This window comes from Marmota marmota, unplaced genomic scaffold, assembly GCF_001458135.2.
Source record: "Marmota marmota marmota unplaced genomic scaffold, marMar, whole genome shotgun sequence".
Lineage (NCBI taxonomy): Eukaryota > Metazoa > Chordata > Mammalia > Rodentia > Sciuridae > Marmota > Marmota marmota.
The window spans coordinates 17,463,078-17,474,273 of NW_026000101.1; the positions used below are offsets into that span (position 1 = coordinate 17,463,078).

Below are 11,196 nucleotides of genomic sequence, written 5' to 3' on the forward strand. Positions count from 1 at the left end.
AGGTGGGGAGGGGGGAGGGTGGAGGATGGGAAAGGCAGCGGAGCACAACAGACACTAGGATGGCAATTTGTAAATCAATGGATGTGAAACTGATGTGATTCTGCTATCTGTGTATGGGGTGAGGGTGGGAGTTCATAACCCACTTGAATCAAAGTGTGGAATATGATATGTCAAGAAATTTGTAATGTTTTGAACAACCCACAATAAAAAAAATTTAAAAAAAAAAAAAAATAAATAAAAAAAAAAATAAAATAAAATTTCTGAGAATATCAATGAATTCACATTGATAAGATCATGATCAACTTAAATGGCATGGTGACAGTTCAGCTATAATGACTCATTATGCATGAAATCTTTCCTGTGTAACTTTAAAATTGGAAGCTGATAGACCCATGTTTGGAGGATGTCTTTCTGTTTATAATAGAAACCAAAGCAGTATGTGGGAAATAATATATCTTAGTATAATTCTCTAAATATTTTAATAAAATTTGGCACTGGCACTAAGTGAACATAAAATTTTTAAAAATGTAAAGGCATATATAGACAAACAGGACAAGCCACTTGCTATTAGGTTATGACTTTTAAAAGGAAATTGTATAGATTTCTGTATTTCTATAAAAAAGAAAATAAGAAAAAAACGTTTGTATTACTTATATAAAATAACTTTGGGCCAAATGGAATCAGAGTGGTACAAGCAGCATCTTGATCCTTAATGTCTAGACCATGTATGAAAAGAAACTAATTCACTAATGAATACCATCAATATCTGAACTGGTCTTAAGAAAACATTTATTAGCACATTAAGTCACAGTGTTATTTATAAAACATGGAGTTCAAATGTATCCTTGTGACAATGTTTAGATCATTTCCACCAAAACAGATGTACTTTTCTAAAAATGAATAAAAGTTTTAAGGCTAAAAAAAATAAAAAATAAAAAAAAAAATAAAAATAAAAAAATAAAACTGCAACTTGCATCTTGCTTAGCTGCATACATGGCTTTCTCTCCTTCTTGTCTCTCAATTTCTTGAGGGCAAGGCCCACTTCTTACTCATCTTTATATACCTAGGGTGGCTAGCTCAATGCCTCACCCATGTTAAGTGTTCAATAAATGTTTATTGATCACATCCTCTTCCTTTATAAGTGTAAAAACACTTAAGTCTCCACAGAGGAAAGAGGGACTAACCAAGAATAAAAGTGACTATAAATTCCAAAGGAATTTCACAGCATGATCTCATTCAGAGTTTGTCATCAACTCTATGAGGTATGTTGAACAGATATTATAACTTCCATTTAAAAATTGAGCTGGGCACGGCATCATGCGCCTATAAGCCCAGAGGCGCTGGAGGCTAAGGCAGGAAAATGGCAAGTTCAAAGCAGCCTCAGCAAAAGCAAGGTAGGTGCTAAGCAACTCAATGAGACCCTGTCTTTAAATAAAATATGAAATAGGCCTGGGGATGTGACTCAGTGGTCAAGTGCCCCTGAGTTCAATCCCTGATATAAAAAAATAAATAAATTATGGCTGATCTATTCACAATAGCTAAGCTGTGGAACCAACCTAGGTACCCCTCAACAGGTGAATGAATAAAGAAAATGTGGTATATATACACAATGGAATATTATTCAGCCATAAAGAAGAATAAAATTATGACATTTGCTTGTAAATAAATGGAACTGGAGACTATCATGCTAAGTGAAATAAGCCAATCCCAAAAAACCAAAGGCCAAATGTTCTCTTTGATGTGAACATGCTAACACACAATGGCGGGGAGGAGTAACAAAGGGGAATAAAGGGAAGGGAAGGGGGATGGAAAAGCAGATAAAGGGAAGGGAAGGGGTAAGGGAATAAGAAAGATAGTAGAATAAATTGTACATATCTTTCCTATGTTCATATATGAATACACGATCAGTATAATGCTACATCATGTACCACCACAAGAATGGGAAGTTATACTCTGTGTATGTATAATAACGTCAAAATACATTCAACTGCATGTATATCTAAAAAGAATAAAAATTAAAGTAAAAAAATAAATAAAAATTGTGGCTGAGTAGTCAAGAGGCTTGCCAAAAGTTTTCAGTGGTAAAAAGAAGATTCAAACAAATGTAATTACAAATCCAGTGTTTTCAGTTTATCAACTTCTCCCTTAGTCTTATTTCTATTGACTTACCATGTTTTATGTTGATAAGGCTCTGTAGTTTGGCCCTTTCTATCTCCCTTGTCTCTTGATCCATGTTTTCCTTTCCTCTTTGCACACCAACTATCCGTGCTTTCTTTCAGCTCTTCCTTCTCATCACAAGACCTTTACATATCCTATTTCTTCTTCTTAGAACCTCTCCTCTCACTTGGTTAGGTGTGCCTCTTTTTCAAGACATCAGTTCAATTTTTTACTTCATTAGAAAGGGCTTTTTTGACCTGAATAGGTAACTCTCCTTGTCTCAATGTTCTCATAATAACATGTGCTCTCCTTTCAGCATATATCATAGTTATATTTTTCCCTAGTTGTAATTTTGTATTAATTTGTATGATTCTTCTTTGTTTATTAATGTTTATTTCTTCACTGGTCTGTAGTATAACTTCCAAGATGACAAGGGATTTTTTTCTCACCATTCTACCCCAAGTGCTTAGCACAATAGTTATTGAAAAATGAATGAAACTATTTGCCCTCTCTTCAAGCTCTCTAAATTATCCCCTGCACCCTATTTTATAGAGATGTGAGTTCTCATCTCTCCTAATCCCCATCTCACCTCAACTCTCCTTTTGTTATATATTCTTTCCCTTCAAGCTATAAACAAATTTTCTTCTTTGTCTTCTTTGTTGTTTGCTTGCTTTGTTTTTGTTTTTCCATTACTAAGAACTATATCCAGGGACACTACCACTGACCTACATCCCTAGCTCTTTTTGATTTTGAGACAGGGTCTCATTGTGCTGCTGAAGCCGGCCTCCAAACTGTAATCCTCCTGAGAATCCCAATTCCATGGGATTATAGGCATATGCCACTATATCCAGGTCAATCCTATTTCAAATAATTCTTCCACTCTGATCACAATTCTTTTATCCTACTTCATTTTCTTCACTGTACTTGCCATTATATGAAATTATGTTATTTACCTGATTTCTGAACCATTCTTTAATGGAATTAAACTCCTTTAGAATAGGGAGCTCACTAAATATTTTTGAATGAATACATGATTTCAAAATGTGGAAATTAAGTTTCAATGATGCCAAGCAACATATGTAAGAGTACATAACTCATCAGGGTGAAGCTGATATATTCACCAAGTCATGTATATCTAAAACCAAAGCCTGTAACATCTACCCTATTTCATAGTGTGTCAAAAGATACCAAAGGTGAAAGCTAGAAAGATGGACTGGAACCAGACACATGGCACATGCCTATAATCCTAGAGACTCTGGAGGCTAAGGCAGGAGGATGCCCAGTTGAGTTCAACCTCCACAACTTGGTAAGACCTGTTTCAAATTGAAAACAGCTGAGGATATAGCTAAGTGGGAGAGTGTCCTGGGTTCTATTACCATTAAAGAAAGAGAGAGGAATCGATCAATCTACAGTTAGGCAAGTTAGAGAATAATAGTCAAATTCTGAAGTTTAAGATTACAAAAGGACAGCACCATTTGAAGGAATGACAAGATTTATGGGGTACGGATGGCTGAAGTGAGGTGGATACACCTCTCCTTGGCAGATTTCCTTTATCCTTTTACAAATGAAGTCTCTACAAATCTGGCTCACAACTAATAGAAATCAAGTAAATGAGCTAGTCTTTTGATTCATCTTTGCCCCACCAAATTATATAAAAGCAATTATCTTCCCACTGTCCAACTGCCAGCCTCTCCTTTGTTGCTTAGCACACTTTCATTACTCATTACCCTTCCTTCTCAATATCACTCACAATGAAACACTACAGAAAATCAATAAAACAAACAGCTGCAAGAGAAAATTAATAGCCCAACACAATCCATGGGCCTATCTGTTCTCCACAATAACAAATAAATTTGGTTTTGTATGTTTGTTAGTTTTTGTTTGTTGTTGTTTTGGGTGCTTTACCACTGAGTTACATCCCCAGCCTTTTTAAATTTTATTTTGAGACAGGATCTTGCTTAGTTGCTTAAGACCTCATTAACTTGCTGAGGCTGGCCTTGAACTTGGATCCTCCTGCCTCAGCCTCCTGCTTCACTGGGATTATAGGCATGTGCCACCAAGCCCAGCTGTTTCTTTGGTACTAGAGATGAAACCCAGGGGCATTCTACTACTGAGCTATATTTCCAGGCCTTTTTTTTTTTTTTAAGTCGGTCTCATTAAGTTGCCAAGACTGGCCTCAAATTTGCAATCCTTCTGCCTCAGCCTCCAGAGTAGCTACAATTACAGGTCTGTACCACAATGCCAGGTCCAAATAAGTATTCAATGTACAGAAACACAAGAAGCAAAAGCATTTATAGAAAAATAATCAAATTCTTCTTTTGGGAATTTTATATTCCCTAAAGACCAAGAATTGCTTTTATTTATATCATTTTTTAAGAGAAAAAGGTTTACATACATATACCCTAGCACAAACTTTTTATCATACTTTTCATCATTGCGGAGTTCACAGGCACAAAAAATAACTCCTCATCACTCTTTTTCCTTTGATTCTATGGGCCTTTCTCACATATTCAGTGGATAGTTGCTTAGGGAGATTACACTTGAGAAAAAATTCCATTTGCCACTAAACATGACAAACAGATAAATGAAATACAATTTCCTTTATTAATGAGGGGATGTAACTTAGTGGTAGAGCACTTGCCTGGCACATATGAGGCCCTGGGTACAATCCCAAGCACCACCATGACAACAACAACAACAGTTCCTTTATTAAATTGAACATAAAATTTTACCACATGCCTATATTTTTATTTCATTTCCCAGTAATGAAAGAAAGGATCACAACAAAACAGAAAATACTAAGTTAGTTAAGTCATGCAGAGCAGCTATACCTACATATTACACACAAAAGGAAACAGATTTGAAAAAGAGTTCTGGAAAAATGAATTTCACAGCTTTTCTATGACAGTTCAAATCTCATCAAGAAACTATTTTCAATCTAAATCACTGCTGCTATAATGTACCTCCAATATCTCCCCACTTCATCCAAACTTCACTGTCACCAGATCAATACATATTTTAAAACCCATGATATATCGGGCTGGGGATGTGGCTCAAGCGGTAGCGCGCTCGCCTGGCATGTGTGCGGCCCGGGTTCGATCCTCAGCACCACATACAAACAAAGATGTTGTGTCCGCCAAAAAACTAAAAAATAAATATTAAAATTCTCTCCCTCTCTCTCTCTTTAAAAAAAAAAAAAAACCCATGATATATTCATACAATGAGATATTACACAGTAATGAAAATCAATGAACTAATGCTACATGTATGAAGTGGAAGCATCTAACATAATGTTAAGCAAAAGAAACCAGACTCACAGTAATACATACATAATTCAAATCCAAGCATGGTGGTACATGCCTATAATCCTAGAAACCTGTAAGGGTGAGACAAAGGATCATAAGTTCAAGGCCAGCCTATGATATTTAGAGAGACCCTGTCTCAAAATTGAAAAATAAAAGGGCTAGGGATGTACCTCAGTGGTAAAGTGTAAAGTGCTCCTGGGTTCAACGCCCAGTACCAAAAAAAAAAAAAAAAAAGTTCAAAAAACAGGCAAACTTTCCACTCAATTTTTCTGTGAACCTGAAACTGCTCTAAAATATACAAAGTCTATGAATTGAAAGAAAGAAAGAAAGGAAGGAAGGAAGGAAGGAAGGAAGGAAACGGACAAAACTAGTGTTGGAGTCAAGTGGTTACTTTGGAATGCAAGGAGGGAATAATGACTGGGATAAAGGACAAAGGGAGCTTCCCAGGTGTTGGTCATGTTCTATTCTTGACCTAGGGTGGTAGTCACAGGAGTGTGTTGATTTTGTAATAATTCAGTGAGCTGAACACTTAATATTTATGTTTACATATGCGTGCATAACATATATAAAGACAGTTTTTTAAGTTTTTTGTTTGTTTGTTTGTTTGTTTGTTTATAGAGATAGTTCTTGCCATGTTGTCTAGGCAAGGGATCCTCCTGCCTTGGCTTCCTTAGTAGCTCGAACTACGGGTGCAGGTCACTGTGCCCAAAATCAATAAAAAGTTTTTTCAAAATATACAAAAAAAAAAAAAAATCTTCTCTGACCTTTAATAAAGACAGTCCACATATAAAGGGCTGGGAATGTAATTCAGTGGTAGAACACTTGCCTAGCATTCTGAAGGCCCTGGGTTCAATCCCAGCACCACAAAACAAAAAGAAAGGGTATATAAAGCCAGGCATGGTGACCTGTGCCCATAGATTCAGCTCTCAGGAGGCTGAAGCAAGAGGATCACTCAATTAGAGACCAGCCTGGGTAACAACAAGAGCCTGTCTCAGGAAAAAAAAAAAATGTATAAAATACCTCTCACACCAAAGAATCTTGCTTTAAAAGTTAGAAAAAGCCAAGAACAGTGGCACACACCCGAAATCCCAGCAACTCAAGAGGTTGAAGCAGGAGGACCCAAGTTCAAAGCCAGCCTCAGCAATTCAGTGAGGCCTTAAGCAACTTAGGGAGATTCTGTCTCAAATTAAAAAAAATAATAATAATAAAATAAAAGGCTGGGGATGTGGTTCAGTAGTTAAGCATCCCTGAGTTCAATCCCCTAATCCCCTATACCAAAAAAAAAAAGAAAAAGTTAGAAAAAGGCCCTGGGTTTGATTCCCCAGCAATGGAGGAAAAAAAGTTAGAAAAACATGTACAGTTACTTTCCCATTTTGGCAGGAACTAATTTTACTTATCTTATATCAGACCTATTGATATTCTAAAATTTAGTCTCCGGGTTTGTATAAGAAAAGGAAGCTGTGTACATCAAACGTGTATTCCCAGTGATTCAGGAGACTGAGACAGAAGGATCAACAAGTTCAAGGTCAGCCTCAGCAATTTAGTGAGACCCTGTCTCAAAAAAGAAAAAGGGCTGAGGAGGTAACTCAGTAGTAGAGCACTTGCCTATCACGTGCCAAGCCCTGAATTAAATCCCTGAATATCAACCAAAGAGAGAGAGAGAGAGAGAAAGAAAAACGAAATCCCACTTTTAGTACTAACAAAAAAAAGAAGAAAAAGAGAGAGACAGAGAAAGAAGGAAAAGAAAAAAATCCCATTTTTAGAAAAGAAATTAGGGTTAAGTATTACTGCTTATAAGGAAGAGAGTTTATGACGAAAGCACATAGCAGAGGAAATTGGTCCTTTCCTCTCTCACTGCTCTGTGGCTCAGACAAGGCACAATCAATTTCCTAAAGCCACAGTTAAGTGAAAGGAACCAGCAGCAACTCTGCTTGTAAGGACAGGGACTACTGGAACCATGATGTGATGGGAAAAGTCAGCAAGGAATTAGCTGAAGCAGATTACAATAATGTGGGGGGAGTGAGAAGTACTTGACCAATCTACCCTTGTGCCTGGAAAATCTAAAATCATTATCATTCCTATTTGCCACAGTGAATGTAAACAAAAATCTATCTTAGAGTTCTCTCTGTAAGAGAATCAACCCACAATCAATATGTGCCCTGGGTGTGCTATAAATACTTGAGCCATCAAAGTTCACCTTCTAAGAGTTTCCCAGCAGTATCCTTTCAGTTAATTGGATGGCTAATTAGTGATAAATTAGGATAAGTTTTTTAAGGGGAAGTCACAACATAATCAACTTGGTCCAGTTACTATCACTAGTGGCATTTTTTTTTAATTTTTTTTTTTTTTTTTAGTTATACATGGACACAGTATCTTTATTTTGTTTTATTTTTATGTGGTGCTGAGGATGGAACCCAGGGTCTCACATGTGCGAGGCGAGTGCTCTACCGCTGAGCCACAACCCCAGCCGGCATTTTTTGTTTAAAAAATATAATACACATTCAATTTGGAATTTGTGTGTGGACTGGGGCTCAAACCCAGGGCCTCAAGCATGCTAAAGCAGGCACTCTGCAACTGAATTACAACCCCAATCCAATTTTCAAATACAAAAAGAAAGAAAGAAAAAGAAACGTACATGTAATCACAAGTAAAACTTACCAGAGTAGTCTTGGTCTTTTTGTTAAGCATAAAATATTATGTGATCGTAAAGAACTTGCCTCTACTAAGGGATGATGTTCTGAGAGACACTGAAGCACTTGGTTTTGCTAATGAATCTAACTGAGTGTAATTATTTCACCAAAGAATATAGCAATGGCCAGGCACAGTGGTGCATGCCAAGACAATTGTTTCCTCTTGCAGGCCTGAGGCAGGAGGGTCACAAGTTCAGGACTAGTCTCAGCAACTTAGGGAAGCCCTAAGCAACTCAGAAAGACCCTGTCTCAAAATAAAAAATAAAAGGGTCTGGGAATGTGGCTCAGTGGAAAAGTACCCCTGGGTTCAATCTCTCATTTCCTACAAGGAAAAAGAATATAGCAAGGAGCCAATCAAACAAAAGTCCAGTTGAAAAGTTGACCAGAGTTCTTCAAACATATAACAAAAACCACCTACCAGGATGTTCATTGTAGATTGTTAAAAGGAAATTTTTTTAAATCCTGACTATCCATTAATAGGAATCTGATTGAATACAGACACAGCCGGAACCACAGTGCAGGCCTATAATCCCAGCAACTAGGGAAGCTAAGGCAGGAGGATTGCAAATTCAAGCCCAGCCTCATCAACTTAGCAAGACCCTGTCTCAAAATAAAAAAATAAAAAAGGGCTGGGGATGTAGCTCAGTGGTATATTGCCCCTGGGCTCAATCCCCAATACCAGAAAAAAAATCATAATAAAAATAAATTATAGGAGCTGGGGATGTAGCTCAGTTGGTTGAGTGCTTGCCTAGCATGCACAAGGCCCTGGGTTCAATCCCCAGCACCACCAAAATAAATAAATAAATAAATAAGGGGAAAAGGAAAGACAGCAGAATAAAATAGACTTTATTATTGCTGTATGTATAAACGTGACTGCATGACCAATGTGATTCTGCAACCTGTACACTCAGAAAAATGAGAAATTATACTCCATCTGATTCAAATGTATGATATGTCAAGATCATTGTACTGTCATGTGTAACTAATTAAAACAAATTAAAAAATAAATATAAATATAAATAAATAAATAATAGATAACATATATAATGGGATGGTCTACAGCCATTAGGAAGAATTGTATATAGCCAACAGGAAAATCATGAAGTTAAAAAGTTGAGGAGAGCCGGGGTTGTGGCTCAGTGGCAGAGTGCTTGCCTAGCATGTGTGAGGCACTGGGTTCAATATAAAATGAGTAAAATAAAGGTTCATCAACATCTTTAAAAACAATAAAAGTTGAGGAATACTCTACATTCACTTGTAGAACTTTATATTGATATGTAATGAAAAAGAAAAATACATACAAACCAATAAACAGTACTACGAAGTAATGAGAAATAGGAACAAGAGAATGTTTTTCTTTCATTTCACAATTATTTGAATTTCTTATTATGACATATATTACCTTATAAAAAAAAACTAAATAAGGGATGGGGGTCAACCCTGTGGTAGAATATATGCTTAGCATGCTTCAGGCCCAGGATTTAATCCCCAGCATTCACAAAAAAAGCAATGAATAAAAAATTTAACAATGATTCTAGCAGATGGTAGTTACATGAAGATTTTTATTTTCCTTTTTTATACTTTTCTGCATTTTTCTCAAATTTCTATAATCAGTAATATATTAGTATATAATACTTTTTAAATTCCAAAAAATGGTCTTCATCAAGTCAATGGTGGTCATTTCTGGTGAAAGTTAGGAGGGAAAATTGTGTGACTAAGCACTGTTATAAACACTGGGAATTACAAATAGATATTATGGAAAGGCCCAATTTTTTAAAATGTTTATTTAGATTAAGTTCATCATGAACACCACAGCAATAAATGTTAAAGAAAATCCCTGATTAAGTTTACTGAAGTTGTTCATGTAGTACTGATGCTATGGAAGCAAAATAATATCAGGATTATGAGTAAAGCTGTGCCAAAAAATGTTAAAGAAATATTTATGTCAGGAAATATTTTTTTTTATATTTTACACATTTTATTTATAAACCCAAGAAATAATACATATTAAGAATATATGAGGCGGGGGCTGGGGACGTGGCTCAGTGGCAGAGCACTTGCCTGGCATGTGTGAGGCACAGGGTTCGATTCTCAGCACCACATATAAATAAATAAAGATCCATTGACAACTAAAAAAAAAAAAAAAGAATATATGAGGGACTGGGGTTGTGGCTCAGCAATACAGGGCTCACCTAGCACATGCGATCCTCAGCACCACATAAAAATAAATAAATAAAATAAAGGTATTATGTCCAACTACAACTAAAATTAAATATTTTTTAAAAAGACTATATGAATATATATATTCAAATGATGCAATGGAAATGATATTTTTAAACATGACTGAGGGAACATAGAGCTTTTTAAGTTGTTTAGTCCATTGAAAAATATTTATTAGTATACTTATTTATCTTTCCATGCCTTAGGCATGTAATAAATGTTTATTTGTATTTTATTTTGGTTTGTTATATATGACAACAGAATGCATTACAATTCATATTACACATATAGTGCACAATTTTTCATATCTCTGGTTGTACACAAAGTAGAGTCACATCCTTCATGTCTTCTTACATGTACTTAGGATAATGATGACCATCAAATTCCACCATCTTTCCTACCCCCATCCCCGGCTCCCTACCCTCCCTCCCCTTTTCCCCTTTGCCCTATCTAGGGTTCATTTAATCCTCCCATCCCCCACCCATAGCATATTATGGATCTGAATCCTTAAATCAAGAGAAATTTGGTTTTTTTGGTGTTGGCTAATTTCACTTAGCATTATATTCTCCAGTTTCATCCATTTACCTGCAAATGCCATGACTTTATTCTCTTTAATGGGAATAATATTCCATTGTATACATGTGTCACATTTTCTTTATCCATCAACTGAAGGGCATCTAGGTAGGTTCCACAGTTTAGCTATTGTGAATTGTGCTGCTATAAACATTGATGTGGCTGTGTCCCTGCAGTATGTTGTTTCAGGAAATATTTCTTAAAAGAGTAAGGGAATTCTGTTTTGTTTTGTTTTTTTTTTTTTTTTGGTT

The 11,196-nt window shown here is 36.0% G+C and overlaps 1 protein-coding gene and 1 non-coding gene across 10 annotated transcripts in view; one reads left to right on the top strand and one right to left on the bottom strand.

The window, feature by feature from the left end:
* Unc13b (unc-13 homolog B) overlaps nucleotides 1-11,196 on the bottom strand; it is a 208,967-nt gene that overhangs the window by 192,056 nt on the left and 5,715 nt on the right. The window lies entirely within an intron of this gene.
* Trnaa-agc lies at nucleotides 8,870-8,942 on the top strand. Its single transcript has one exon. It is a non-coding gene; the product is annotated as a tRNA-Ala (tRNA).